At 36.1% G+C, this 16286-nt stretch overlaps 1 protein-coding gene across 4 annotated transcripts in view; it reads left to right on the forward strand.

Moving 5' to 3' along the window:
* LOC150104072 (CUGBP Elav-like family member 1) overlaps nt 1–16286 on the forward strand; it is a 579257-nt gene that overhangs the window by 207199 nt on the left and 355772 nt on the right. The gene's annotated exons all lie outside the window — the stretch shown is intronic.

Genomic DNA, 16286 nt, shown 5'->3' on the forward strand with positions numbered 1-16286 from the left:
AAGCAGAAAAGTCGGTCTAAAGATAAACAGAGAATAAACTAAAATCATGTTTAATCATTTAGTAACACCAAAAAACATAATAATAGAAAACAATTTTTTGGAAAGAGTCTCTTCATACACATAGGTCATCTCATTGACCTAAACTGTGGACTCCAAAAGGAAATAAATAGGAGAGTTCAACTTACCTGGAGTGCATTCAGAAAATTGAAAAACATTTTTCAAAATGATGATGTTCCACTCTGTTTAAAAAGGAAGACATTTAACCAGTGTATACTTCCAGTCATCTCATATGGTTGCGAAACTTGGTCACTAACAAGAGCACTGGCAAATAAATTAACAACTCAAAGAAAAATGGAGAAGTTGATGCTAGGCATCACATTAAAAGATAAGAAGCGAAACACCTGGAGAAGAAGCCAGACTCGCATCACTGACATCATTCTTCACCACAAGCGATTAAAATGGAAATGGGCCGGACATTTATCCAGAAGAGAAAATGAGTGATGGACCACCATACTTACGAAATGGATTCCTAAAGAAGGGAAACGAAGCCGAGGACTTCCTAAAAAAAGGTGGAGTGATGAACCGTCAGAGTTTATTGGGGAAAGTTGGTCAACCATTGCCAAGAAAAGAGAGAGAAAGGTGGAAAGAACTGGAGGAGGCCTTCGTCCAGCAGTGGCCAGAAAATGGCTGAAAAGAAGAAGTGTTTTTACATGTAACACAACTTAATGAGAATACTGTGGGCGTTCATGTGTGGCAATAAGTTCACCAAAGTTGATTTTCAACGATGATGATGATATTCGTAACAAATCCTGAAGGTGGTCATCAGTCAGTCGGCTTCTTTGTGATGATTTAACTGCCCTCATAGTTGAGAAAGTGCATTCACATATGTATATGCTTCCAAACATAGATACAATTCTCAAGCTGAAATCACCCAATGCACAATATTTTTCCCTTGTTACCAGTTTCCAAAAGTCAATACCTATCTCCACCCTTGACTGGAAAAAGGGGTCACTTTGAAGGTCACATAACTCCAATTGAATAGTGTCATGCTGCTCTGAGTTTTTTCATTTCATTTCAGGAGCATTTCATTGGGTTGTTAAATAATGTTAGTTGTGGCTGCTTGTCATTAAAGTCAGAAAATCTATTACTGAATTGCTCCAAAAGTTGGTCTAACATTGGCACAGAAAATCAATGTCATGGCTCTCCTCCATCAACTCCCTGCAGGAAGGGAAATGTACCAAGTTTCCTCTGACTAGGGGTGAATTTAAAAACCTTTAGTCAACTTATGAACCCATCTAGGTGTCCAACTAAATCTGAGATTGTTTAGTTACGTCCCTGTAACTTCAATTTGAGTTCATTCATGTGGTGTGTGATGTTTGTTAGAAGGGCGAGTAAGGTGTTAAAATGAGGATCGCATAGTTTTGTGATTAGTTCTTTGTTTGCCTTCTCATGTTCCTCTAAAAACTGTTTTATTTCCTTTCTCAAAGCAAAAAAAAAACCGTTTCAAACAGTTCCCTCTGCTTAGTCAACGTTCTTCTGTGTACAACACTAAATCGTCATATTCTGCCTCCATTTCTGTTAGAAAAGAAAGAAACTTGCAGTGTGTCAAGGCCCTTTCCTCCCTTAATTAGATTCACACGCTTCATTATAGTTTTCATAACATCTTCCATCTTCAGAATTTTACCACACAGAGCCTCCTGATATATAATGCAACGCAATACAGGGCAATTGATTCCAGCCTTCCTTAGTAAGCCAACTCAGCCTGTTTGAGTAACACATATTGATTTGGTGCCATCTGTCACAATAGCTGTTACCATTTACAACCTTCATAACTGCATCATAAATGTTTTGACCTTTGGCTGTGTTCTGCAATGACTCTAATGCTAGTAGCTCTTCATTAATAAAGTCTTTGAAAACAGTTTGAATGAAAATTAGAAGTTGAGCTGTATCTGTTATGTCAGTTGATTCATCCAGAGCCAATGAGAAGTAAGCTGAATCTGTAATAACACTTTTTAATTTATTTAATATGTGAGAACCTATTTCCTCGACTCTTTTTGTTACAGTTTGTTTTGATAGTGGGATGCTTTCAAACTCACTGGCAATTTTATCTTCCTCAAATGCACGTGCCATTTTCACAGAACAGTTTTTTACAAATTCACTGCACTTACGATGAACGATGCCAAGAGTGAGCTTTTTGTATCGATGTTGGTTTAGTAAAAATAGATTTCTGAGCACTAACCTTTCTCTGCAAATTACGTACAATTTTAGTACGTACTTGTCCAACGTATTCTTGGTATTTAGTGGCACGGTGCTGTGTGTAGTGGCGTTTAAGGTTATATTCCTTGTGCACAGACAATACTTGCAAACACACAAGGCACTGTGGTTTGTTGTCGTTATTGTTTATAAACAGAAATTCATTTTCCCATTTCTCCTGAAATGGCCTGTTTTCTTCAGAGATCTTATGTTTCTTACTCATGGTACACAAAGGCTGAAGTAACTGACCAGGGAACACAAACTGCAACAATGACACTGTTAACTGTGAAACTCAGTCTCTGAAACTGATCACTGTACCCAGAGCAGAGCAAGTGACTTTCAATGATGTTTTACTCTGGAGTGCATAGAAATATACCACTCCCACTACTACAACTCGCACAGAGAAGCAGTAGATTTTATAAATTGAGTAATCTTTTTAAAGCAATTTTGATTCCATGTTGAGAATATAAATTGTTTCCATCATCAGAAATAATGAATATTACTAGTATATCAATCAGAAAATCTGCAGTCGAAACTAATAGCTAAATTGATAATACATATAATTTAATATAGTTTTTATCCTGCCGCAGCCACCTATGATTTAAAAGATGGTAAAGGAAATGGTGTATGAACTAGAAATTTGGTCAGAAATCCAGAATTCTTTGTGCCATGTACGGTGCATAATTTGTTACTAGGAGACATGTCCTTGACTGTGCCAGTAGTGGTGACATTTTTTGTTACAATTCAGAGATTATATGTGACATTTTTTGAATGGAACATCTTGATAAATTGCTTATCAAATTTGATTTTACATCCCATCTTGGACACATGATAAGAATTCCAACTAAATACATTTAAAGCAATTAGTGTTTCATTTAGACTAGATACCATGCACTAGAAGTGTTAAGTGAAATAACAGCAGATACTCAAAGAGTGAATCATAGTCTTTGTGCAAGCAATGAAATTAATTTTGAATTTGCATTATCCAGTTATTTGGTATGAACTGTTGTTTGCTATTAATAATCTTGGCAACAACATACAAAATCCCAGATGGATGTAAGTTTGAGTATTACACCTTTGAAAGGATTTAAAAGATTTAAAAAAAAAAAATTTAGAGAAAATGGTTTTTATAAGTCTAAAAGAAACTGCATGTGACATATGCAACAGAAGTGATTATACATAGTTTGTCATTGTGGAATATATATCGGCATGTAAAGAACTCAGTGAGTCTTCATAAATTACACACTTTTGATAGCAGTTTTCTTTTATATGTACAAGTGGAAACTGAATGGCATGCACCTCTGTCGTATAATTACTACAACTAAGTGGGATCTAGTTGGATATAGTAACATCAGGAAACACTGCAGCACAGCGAAATGTCTGAAATCTTGAACCATTAGTATAGGTGGCCAAGAAATCAGTTAAACCATTAAACAATTGCAGGTTGACAGAGTGAAAGGTTACAGGATGGAGTACTAAACTGCCATGGAAGAATGCTCTTATGTTTGGCATAGGTAATGTCAACATTCATGTCGATAACTTGCATAATCTCTTTAACATGGATACCAAAGTTTTTATATTCTTGCTTTAATCCTTTATCCAAGTGTAAGCAAACAAAGTTTGGGTGGGAAGTATCTTAATGACTGGCTACTTGTATATAGAGCTTAATGACTTCACATCAGTTGTCTTAGTATACCATAATGCAAAGCACGCATCCTTTCTGGTGTATTATGTAATTCTGTTCATTATTGGAAGGCCAATACCCATACCAGTTTCGACCTTTATTGAGGTCTCATCAATGGGTGCCATCAGGATAAAGGATTAAACCAAGAATATAATTTCTTGGCATCTTTAATTTATAACCAGGTGAAAAAAAAACTATCAACATGGATACCAAAGGGATGTATGGCAGTCTGGCATGTGTGTGATTTTGAACTTCCAAACACAGAATAAAGGTCCATGTAGGATGTTCTGGAAGAGACTTTGTTTTTAAGGCATAGTTACGAGACAACTGTTTCTGTCTAGGTGATAGATGCGGTTCATTTGCTTCAGTATAAAGTTTTAAGTGGGTGATGTGCAAAAGGCATCAGTAGCTATTTGTATAACCTGATGATGGATACGATTCAACCATTGCAGGTGTTGCTTTTGCCTTGAAAGACCATTGACTTGATATTCATAATCCAACTTTGAATGTATAAGCACAGGATAAAAATGAAGCAATGAAGATCAGTCTGCACCCCATTCAATGGAGGACAGAGTGGAAAGAAAATTTAATGCCTTCTTGTACTTTTCTTTTAGTGAATTATTTTCTTTTAGTTGATGAATGTGTGCGAGGAATGTAAGTTTCTGTCAAAGATGAGTCTCAGGAACTTGGTTTCTGTTGCTACTGGAATGATAGTTTTTCTCATTCTTAACTCAGGATTGGGGTGAAGAGTGTGTATTCGACAGAAGTATACACAGACACTTTTATTTCTACCAAACGCCTGAACTCATTAAGAGCCCGTGGAGAGACTGATCATTTGCTTGCTCATATTGTATTTCAATTACCCTCATGTTATAAGAGTGTCAGTGAATAGTGATATCATCCACATGTAGAGCATTGCCTATAGTGGGAAGAAACTGTTCAATGACCGAGTTGACTTTGCTAACAAAGAATGTCATACACAAAACAATCTTGGGGAACACCTTGTTCTTGACTGCAGTAGTGTACTTTCCACTTGCACTTGGAAAACTTGGCTAGACAAAGTTTTCAATAGATACAGGAAGGTGTCCTGTGAGACCTAGGTTATAGAGGCCTTTTAATATGCCATATCTCCAGGCTGTCATAAGCTTTTTCTGTGTCAAATAATGCTGTAACCAGATGTTCTTGTTTCAGAAAGGCATCTCTTATACACTTTTCTAAATGGACTGAATGGTCCATTGTTAATTGGTCTACAAAAGCCACATTGTGTGTTGGAAAGAAGTTTGTTGCTTCTTAAATACCATAGAAGCCTTGCATTTACTATTTTTTCCTAGTATCTTACAAAGACAGCTGGTCAGATCAATAGGTTGAATAATTTAAACATAGGTTTCTGTGGTTAAGCAGTTCCGTAGGTAGTTTTCAGTATTGAGACCACATATTAATATAAAGAGTTTATTAAAAATAAACAATTAAAACACCCAACAAGTTTCGTGCATCGTAAGACTCACATCATCAGGGGTAATGGTACATAAAAGTTTTACACAACAAAAGCTTACTGACAATTTAAAAACATTCAATATGTGTAATTAATTGTCAATAAGCTTTTGTTGTGTAAAACTTATGTACCATTACCCCTGATGATGTAAGTCTTACGACACACGAAACTTGTTGGGTGTTTTAATTGTTCATTTTTAATAAACTCTTTATATTAATATGTGGTCTCAATACCGAAAACTTCCTACAGGTTGAATAATTATTTAATTATTGATAAATGTTGGATCCTTTCTGGGTTTTGGGATGGTAATGACAAATGAATTCTGGAAACTTTCTCTATATTGTATTCTGTTCCTCTGTAGCCTAGAAAAATTTAACCTTAGTTTTTTCACGAGTTCACTAAGTTCTTTACAAACTAAGAAACTTTGTATATCTATCATCCTGTGGATAGCATGTTGGACAGCAGCTATTCTTGTTTTAACAGGCCTAACAGCAAGCCAGTCTGGTTGATCGAGTGGTTAGTGTATCCACTCTCCAGCCAAGAGGCTGTGGATTCGAATTTCACCATGGGCATGGATGTTTGTGATTGTCCTACTAACAAATTACTATATGTACTGCTGTGTCCTGGCACAGTATGACATTTGATGTCTCTGTGTCATAAAAATCAAATAAAAAAATCAACTTAACAGAAAGTATAGGAATGATGTTTGCCAATTCACTCGAGCAGTGACCATGGAAGTACCTCTAGAAGAGAGACAGATCTGAAATAGAGGGTGAAGTGAGCCTGTAAAGAAAGGGTTATCTGAGCCAAATTGCTCTCCTCTGGAAAGCATCAAGAATTTTTAAGGTAGTTTTAGGTGTACCAGCCCAAATGTGTGTACAGTATTCTAAGATGGGCAGATTTGGGATTTTATATAGGGTTAGTAGCAGGGTGGGTTAGGTTCTTGAGCAGAAAAGAATGCCTAGTTTTTTTTTGTAGTTAGGAACTATTGATGATGTGTTTATACCAAGAGAGGTTGGAGGTAAATGTCAGTCCAAGGAGAGAGTTCATCCAGTCCGGTGACCACATTATCCTTGCCCCACTGAAGGATGGTGTGGAGATCATTGTTTCAGGTACTGGTTGCAGATGATCTTGATGTAAGTGATGTCTGGGAACTACATGGTTTGTGAAAGGAGCAGGATGAATGGAGAGTGCTACAGATAGGATTTGTAGTGATTGAGAGTAGGTCATTTCTGTATTAGAGAAAGAGGGTAGGTGATAGGATGGAGTCCAGAGGCACTTCTGTATTGGTGGCAAAGCTCAAAAGAGAGGGTATCATCCACCATGACACACACACACAATGAATGACCAGAGAGAAAGCTGCAAACTGCCTTCCTTCGTTCTACTTTCCACCCTCTGTACGTATCGCTCAAGCTTGATTTTCTGCAGTCAAATTATCCAAGCAGTAAGATAATCTTCTTAGGACTTAAATGTTCACAACTCACCCTCTGCAGGTGAGTTGTGAACTAACTCACCCTCTGGAAACCCTCTGTAGCTGGATAGCTACAGAGGGTGGAAAGTAGAACGAAGAAAGGCAGTTTGCAGGCCTTGATTCCAAACATGATCAAAAGACCTGGAAATGTCAAGGCTTTTGTTTCTCTGAACCTTGCAATGACACTTGTCTGGTGATGGGTAATGTAGGCTAAGATATCAAGTATAGATCTCGATTAGCGAAATCAATACTGGTGGTCGCTGATTAACTATTGGGCTTCTAGGTAGTGAAGAAGTTGAGGATTGAGGTGATGACAATTGTTCATTAGTTGGATGGTAGGCTTTTATCTCTTTTTTGGAATTGGTTAGATATATATTAGTTTCCATGAGATGGGATAGGTGCCAGCTGAGTATAGAAGATTACAGAGACAATGGAGGACAGGTGTTAGCTCTGGAGCACAACAATTGAGAATAGGAGAGATGCCATTGAGACCAGACGATTTGTAGTGTTCAAGTTGTTTAATATTCTTCTTAGGTCTTTCTGCCAAAATGTCACAGGAGGTATATGGTACTTAGTTGCTGATATAGAAAAGGAGGTGATTTGCCTTCATTGTCCATGCAGGACTTAGAGATAAAAAGTGATTTTAGGAGGTCAGTGATGCCATCTGGATGGAAGAGAGGTGGGAGTGTAGGTGAGCAGAAGTTGCATATGATGGCTTTTGCATGGCACCAGAAGGCATGGCTACTGTTTGGACAAGAGATGAATTTTCTGCTGTTGGATTTGCTGATAGTTGATTTATAGTTATTGTGTGCTTCCACATAGGCTGAGCATGAAGCTTGGGTTCTTAATGCAAGCCACCTGTAATGAGCTGAGTATTTTTCTTCAACTGCTTTCATACATCTTCTGTTGAACCAGGACTTGGAAAGGGGACAGGAATTTTTGATGGAATGAGGGATCAATGTCTTCATGCCATTGAGTGTTCTGATTGGAAGTTGGACTACATGTGATGGGCCATTGCTAATGGTGAATACCTCAGCATCCCTTCCTGATTGATCATTGGAACTGGAGAACAGAAGCCAAGTTGAGTTGTGAACATTTAAGTCCTAAGAAGATTATCTCACTGCTTGGATAATTTGACTGCAGAAAATCAAGCTTGAGCAATACGTACAGAGGGTGGAAAGTAGAACGAAGGAAGGCAGTTTGCAGGCCTTGATGCCAAACATGATCAAAAGACCTGGAATTGTCAAGGCCACATCTTTCTCTGAGGGGCAGCAGAATTTATCACCAGCCGATTGCAAAACCTCAGATGTATGTTAGTGTCAGGTGTGGTTCCATGTGCTGACTAGCAGCTGATCTGCAAAACTGTTTCACACAGCTGTATTCTTGAATGGAGGAGGGGAGATCTCTACAGCATTTTTGGCATATCCTTGAATGCCATCCAAACTGTGGGGGAGGGGACAGAAACTGCGGGACTTTCTCTGAAAGGCCACTTCAAGCCTCCTGTAAGAGGAGTTGTGGTGTTTCATTGGGGAAAAAAAAGACATCTACCACCCAGAGGTGTAGTTGGTATTTTCTCCAACCAGGGAAGGTATGCCTTAGCAGCAGCAACACTTGCTGGAATTGAGTGAGAACTAAATGTTGATGCTTTTTAACCTTGGACTTGAGACATCATAGATGCTTATGTTGGAATTTTTTTTTTTTCCACTTGCTTATACTATAAATTAAAGATACCAAGAAATTATATACTTGGTTTAATCCTTTATCCAAGTGTAAACAAACAAAGTTGTGGGTCTGGCTCCCACTGACAAGACCTCAATAAAAGTCGAAACCGGTCTGGGTAGTGACCCTTCCCATAATACATAGCATTATACATACCCATAAGGATATGTGCTTTGCATTGAGGGATACTAAGGCAACTGATGTGACGTCATTAGCTTCTATATATGCGTTGCTCTTTCCTGATTAAATTTCAGGCACAAATTTTGCTTACACTTGGATAAAGGATTAAACCAAGTATATCATTTCTTGATATCATTAATTTATAGATGCTTATGTGCCTTTAAAAAGCAGAATAACAACTGTCAGGACTTGGAGACTTAATAATAGATTGATTAGTCAAGAGTTCTGATCTTATTGTGAAAAAATGCCAAAGTAAGGGAATAATCTATTAGATTAGATTAGATATAGATTAGAAAAATCCTGTCATGCTTTTATTTGCATAGTTGTGAAGAAGAGTGGTTTTCATTTGATTCTCTGCAAGATGTCTAAGGCATTGTCATTTAGACTTGACTGTCCATAACTGCTCAACGAATATATTTGCATTCTTCAAGATACTTTTTGGCAGATCTGACATTATTCATGATGTGACAAGTTTGATGAATAGGGAAATGTATATATCTGGAACTGTGAGGAGCAGGGGGGTTGATCTTTAGGAGAGTGGATAAGAGCAGCCAGCTTCATTTTGAAAGCAGTGCAGTTTTTTTTTTTTTTTTTTTTTTTTTTTTTTTTTTTTTTTTTTTTCTGAGGAGCCCAAGACATTGGGAATGGTAAATTCAATGTATCCATTGAATAGGAATGTGTTTGAAATAACGGAGGCGGCTGTTATTAAAGCCTGCTTGGAAAAGAGGTTGGTGGCTTTGTTAACAAGGATTTTTATGATACTATATTGCATAAGGGGTTATGGGAAAGTTTGTGAATGTGTCTATCTCTAAGTAGGTTTTCTGTAAACTGAGAAAGGAAGATTGTCATTTGGGAGATGTGTGATTAAAGCAACCAGAAAAGAGACAATTTTTTTCTTTCTTTTTTCTATAGTGAACCTGGATTGGATTCTGGGGTCTTGGCTGTTGAAGTGGAAGAGAAATGAGTCCCTGTCTGATCTGTGTGGCCACATGGAGAACACATCATCAGTGTATCTTAACCACATAGAAGGTTTGAGATCAGCAGTATCAAGAACTTGATTTTAAAAATGCTTTATATGGAAATTAGCTTAGGGAAGAGAAGGAGAGCCCATTGCAGCACCTTTTGTTTATTTATATATATATATATATATATATATATATATATGCGTTCAGGAACATTGAACAAATAATTTAAAATATATAAATTTTAATAAAAAAGATTAAAAAAAACCGAGAATAATAGTAAAGCTTTATTGAAATAAAAACACAACTAGTTTTGGCTTTTGACAGCCTTCTTCAGGTGTCTTCTAAGAATAGGAAACAGTAATGAAAACACTGAAGTTTAAAACTGTGAAGCACAGGAAAATTGCACTACATAATTGACATGAAAAAACGTATTTACATTTAAGTTGTTCTTACAAACGGGCATTGTTTGTTGAGTGCGTGCTTGCAGACATTCTTGTTAGCATTTTAGCAAGTATTCTTGCTAACATTTACTTGGAGGATTTTGAAACTAAAGCTATTTCATCCTTCTCAGTTAAACCAAAACTTTGGAAACGCTATGTAGATGACATTTTTATTATTTGGAGTCATGGCCATAACTCTCTCATGGATTTTCTTAATCATCTCATAATCAGCATCCTAATATAAAATTCACAGTTGAACTTGAATATGACAATTCCATACCATTCCTGGATATAAAACTTTCACGCTGCTCTGGAAAATTTAGAATTTCCATGTATAGAAAACCTACGCAAACTAATAGATATTTTCACAGTCAGTCCCATCATTTTCCTCCACAAAAACTTGGAACTATTTCTACCTTGGGACATAGAGCACACTCTCTTCTGAATGACCTAGATGAACTTCAAAAAGAAATTAATTACCTCTCTCATGTCTTTAGACAAAATGGATATTCTGATAAAACCATTAAAAAATTTCTTCAAAATTCTCCTAGCCACCGCACTGAAGAAATAACTAACTTTAAGGGTAACATCTCCATCTGATATATCAGTTCAGTTTCTGAAAAATTAGCTAAAGTTCTTAAAAGTATAACATCAGGACCTTATTCACTACACTTCCAAAAATCCGCTTGCTAGTAAGCCATCCAAAGTCTCGTCATCATAATCTGAAGTATCTTGGCATATATAAGATATGGTGTGATTGTCATATCCCTTATTTTGGTTAAACAAATAAATCTATTGAATTACGTATGGAGGAACACGAGAGAGACATCTCTTACAAAAGAACACATGCCAGTGCCTTGTCTAGTCATGCTATTTTCTCGAACAATCCTGATGATGAACACCAGGGTCATTCAGTCTGCTGGGATAGATCCGAAAACATCTTTCGTTGCCATGATTAGTTTGAAAGAAAAATTGTGGAGTGCAGAGAAATCATCCTGAATTGTGAACATTTAAATAGCAATTTGAGCTCCAATATTCCTGATAGCCACTCTGCTATTGTTCGGTACTGGCGTTTGCGAGAGTCTGCAAGCACACACTCAACAAACAATGCCACATTTGTAAGAACAACTTAAATGTAAATACGTTTTTTCATGTCAATTATGTAGTGCAATTTTCCTGTGCTTCACAGTTTTAAACTTCAGTGTTTTTATTACTGTTTCCTATTCTTAGAAGACACCTGAAGAAGGCTGTCAAAAGCCGAAACTAGTTGTGTTTTTATTTCAATAAAGCCTTACTATTATTCTCGGTTTTAGTCATTAAATCTTTTTATTAAAAAATATATATATATATCATTCTGAGTTAAATAACTGATATGAATTTTAGGGGAGAAAAACATTTTTAAGATATTGGTTAATAAGGAAGTGATGTCAGAGCTAATTATGGTAACATTACCTAAAAACTCAATTTTGGATTAAAGATTTGAAATGGATTGGACTTTATTTTTGATATGACAAGTTTCAAGAATAGGGAACTGTATATCTGGAACTGCGAGGAGGAGGGGGGTTGATGTTTAGGTGAGTGGATAAGAGCAGCAAGCTTCATGTTTGGTTTGAAATCAGAGCAGAATTTTTTTTTTTTCCCTTTACAGTTTTAACTTTTTTTTTTAATATATATAAGATGAAGTGTCACTGTTTTTTGGGAGTGGGATCAAGATTTAACTGGCTAATTAATTGGCTAGTTTAAAGGAAAGGGAGTCAGTAACATATTTTATTGGACTAAGGTTTTTGCTTTTGGGTAATCCATATATCTGGAGTGGGAGGAACTAAAAAGTTTGAGTTTTTTAGTTATTTCATGGGTCCATAAGCGAAAATTTTGAAAAGACTTTTTTTTTTTTTCATGGAATTAGTGGGGTCACTAATGGTTTGTGTGTAATGTGTTCTCTGAGAAAGACATTACTTATATGATTGTATTTGCACAGTAACACGTTATTTTTCTCTTTACTTAATTTATATAGGGTGTCCCAAAATTCACGCAAGAAGTAATTTTGATAGAAAACACAGGTTTTTAATTAAAAATTGTAATTTCTTATTGATTCATAAAGTATACAGTATAGGGTTATGCATGGAATAGCATATCGGGTAAATGGCCTCCACGGCTTTGCTGGCACATACGCACTCTTTTGTCGAAATTTTCCATGACTGTTTTGCATAAATGTGGCTGAATTTCATTGATACAGTGCTCAATTTCCTCCTTCAAGGTGTAGTGGTCGTGGGCTTGTTGGCATAAACCTTAGACTTCAAAAAACCCCAAAGAAAAAAGTCCAACAGCGTTAAGTTACATGATCTGGGCGGCCAATTCTGATCGCCAAAACGGGAAATTACACTACCAGGAAATGAGTCGTGTAATTTCACGATATGTAAATTACATGCAGTATTCAATTACTGCATGTAATTTGGACATGCAGTAATTGAATTGTTTCTCGGGCTGTATGGCATGTGGCACCGTCTTGTTGAAACCACATGTCGTCCACATCCATATCTTGCAATTTAGGCTCAAAAAACTGGATTATCATGTCGCGATAGCGAGCACCATTAACTGTTATTGCCTTACCAGCCACATTTTCAAAGAAGAATGGACCGATGATGCCTCCAGCCCAAAATCTGCACCAAACAGTGACACGTTGTGGATGCATTTGTTTCTCAACAATCACTCGTGGATTTTCTGAACCCCAAATGCGACAATTTTGTCGATTAACGAAGCCATCAAGATGAAAACAAGCCTCATCGCTGAAGATTATTTTGTTCGAACTGTAGCTGCCAAATCCTCATTATTTTTAAAATATTGCTCAACAATGAAAATGCGTTGTTCTTTCGTGTAGCGCTCCATTTTTAATAACCCTGAACTGTGAGCTGTCACGCTGTCTTTTTTTTCTCGTTGGCAACACTTTATTGCACAAATGGCGCTAAATTTAAATCTTGCGTGGATTTTGGGACACCCTGTAGAATGCATAGAGTTAGCTGTTGGAGAGATTTCTTTTAGATGGCAACAGTTGTGGACTATATGCAACAGAAAGGTTCATGTCAAAATGAGGAAAAATTTGTTGCCAAGTTTAGGATGCTGACTGCTATATTTTCAAGTCTTTTAGAAGATAGGTTGATGACAGCTTGAATAGGCTGAATCTGCAGCTGAGAATTAGAACTATGAAAGTTCTCATAATTCTTGATAAGTTTATACCTTACTTTTACAGACTCCTAGAGCAAATTTCTCATAAAAGATGTCCTATTTAGTTCTGGGTTGAGAATAGAAGAGATCTGTTTGAATAGACCAGTGACTGCATTGATAGGTTTAGTTTGCTGTGAATGGCAGTGTTCTTATAGGCTTTGATATGGAAGAGAAACTAACAACTATATAAAATTAAAAAAAAATATATATATAATTTAAGAAACCTTTCTTAGGACATAGGATGGAAGTTACATAAAAAATGAGCAACTGTTACTGCAAAAGGAGAAGGTTGTATTTATTCAAATAAATTCTGTTGCATATCTACTGTTGAGCTTGGGTGAATATTCTCATTTATTTTGTAATTGAATCATGACTTTCTATGATCTCCATGATAAGGAATTTTCTTTGTTTCCTACTGATATCACTGCAAGCTCCATATTATTTGGTGTCTTGCCTGGATCAGTGAATTGCTCATCATTGGTTTTGGCTGAGGTTAGTACATAATGTTATAAAGCATCAGCATTGATACTTCTATATTACTATTACCTGATGTCTCTTAAATCTATTATTTTTCTTCCAAGTGTGAAGTACTGTCACATCACAGACAAATATATATACACCCTTTGATACTTTTCAGAGGATCACTCTAAGGTTTTGGGATAAAAGCAGAAACTATTTTTTAGAGCGGAGGGGGGGGGGGGGCTGATGTACTAACCAGGAACAAGTTCTTTGGATAAGTTCCTTTTGTTATTGACGAGATTCCAAGCACAAACGTGTAGTGCAGAATAATATCTGCATTAGAAGTTTGTGCAGAATTTTGAACTGTATTCTCATTAGCCAAGCAGGAATGCAATTTACTTGTCCATCCAAACTGCAAAAATATTCTCCTTTATAGAGAATCAAATCTGATCTCTTGTGTGATGGGTAAAGATCCTGGCCATTCTCTCTCTCTCACACACACACACACACCAGCAGTTTTCTTCATTTCTTCTGCTTGATGAATGTCTCTCCATTTTAGCTGATCTAGTGCATCCCTAAATCATAAATGTCCATAATATCTTTTTATATCATCCCAATCTTACTTCTGGCCTTCCGTAGTCTTAGATGTACAGTTCTTGGCGTTCATTCTGCTATTCTCTTTGTCCACCTGTTGTCAGACATTCTCATTATGCCTGTCCTCTGCCACTTCTTGCTTTGTATTACTGTTGCAGTATCCAGTACCATTGTTTCCTTTTTATCTAACTGTATAACATAGTTATACGGACTAGCTCCTCCTGTGTTTCATTGTAATGTTTTCAACCTCTCTGACTGTCTTTTTAGTAAGGCTCGAACTTTCATGGTTTTATATATATATATACACACAAATTACGAAACATCTTGATGCTTCACTTTCTACTTAAATAAATGCATTATTGTCCATCCTTAATACAGCACTGTTATAGGAGTGACAACAGTTAATTGTTTAACACTATGAAAGCAAATAGAACGCATTATTTTCTACTAATACCAAATTTCCATTATTAAATACAGTCTTTAATTATTATTATTATTGTGACACCTCCAGGGAGTCTTAAGGACTCATCGCAGGAGGTCAATCTACTGTACTTCGCTAAATACATCTCGCCCTCTCCACTGCTTCTTAATTCTCCTACTGAGAGACTACTACCATCAACGCCATCTACCACCCATCATCACCAACAACAGTATTTTTTTGTCTGTAAATTGCATGTGTTCTGAAGTCCGTGTTTTCTGAATATATATGAGATAATAATTTGAAATTTAAAAGACTGGTTATGAAAATCATTTGGGGATTCATTTAAAATCCACTTTCAGAATTTTAAACCAGTTTTGCTGAACATTTGAGGAATTTTCAGATCTAAAATATTAAATTTAACATTGCTAACCAAACTGGCTAAACCTATTTTGAAATGAACAGCTTTTAAAGAGGTAATATATGAAGAGAAGCATTTGAAAAAATGAATGCTTCTACATACAAAACAAAAATAGAAATTAAAAATTGAATCTGAAGATTTATAAGTGGAGGTTTAATTTGATATGGAAGGTACAATTACAGAATGGCTAGGTATATTTAGTTATCTTTAAGCAGAAAATAACATAACAGAATTTTGATCTCAGAATGGAAAAAATTTCAAAGACGTTTGGAAGAATCTTAAGCCTGGAAAACATTTCCCAATAATAGATTTTTTCAATTTCAGATTCTGATCTCACATAATTAAGTTGCAGCTTGATAAAGGGGCTACTGTTACTGAAAATGAGGCCTCTTATAGATATCAATTTTACTTACGGATGGAAGAAATAGTGTAATAATTAGAGCAACTTTTTTTTCTGATTTGTGAAAATGCAGTGGTTGAAGTTTTGCTTCAGAATCCTTTTTACTTTATATTTTATGGTGCAAGCTTGTGAATAGATTTTTCTCTATATTTTTATATCTTATTTTTTATTTATTTTTAGGTATTGTTTAAATAAATCTGTTGTTCTTAACAGCATGTAAAACTAAAAATTAAATGAAGTAAAATTTTTTTTCCCAAAGAATATATCAGAAAACTTGCAGTACATAACATTCAGTACATAGGTTTTGAAATTTGGGAAGCAGAGATGGGATGTAAAGTACACAATCGGTGCGAATATCTTGGAAGAGGTAGAGGAAATGAGAGATCTGGGAGTGATTGTAGACAAGGACCTAAAATTTCGGGGACATGTTACTAAAATAGTGAAGACAACACAGCGGATAATGGGAATGATGCGGAGGACATTGACTTGTAGAAGTAAGGATGTTATGGTTCCTTTGTATAAGGCTCTGATCAGGCCACATATGGATTACTGTGCACAGATCTGGTCA

Source organism: Typopeltis vanoorti, chromosome 8 (assembly GCF_054136105.1).
Source record: "Typopeltis vanoorti isolate ZY-2024b chromosome 8, IOZ_Tvanoo_1.0, whole genome shotgun sequence".
NCBI lineage: Eukaryota > Metazoa > Arthropoda > Arachnida > Uropygi > Thelyphonidae > Typopeltis > Typopeltis vanoorti.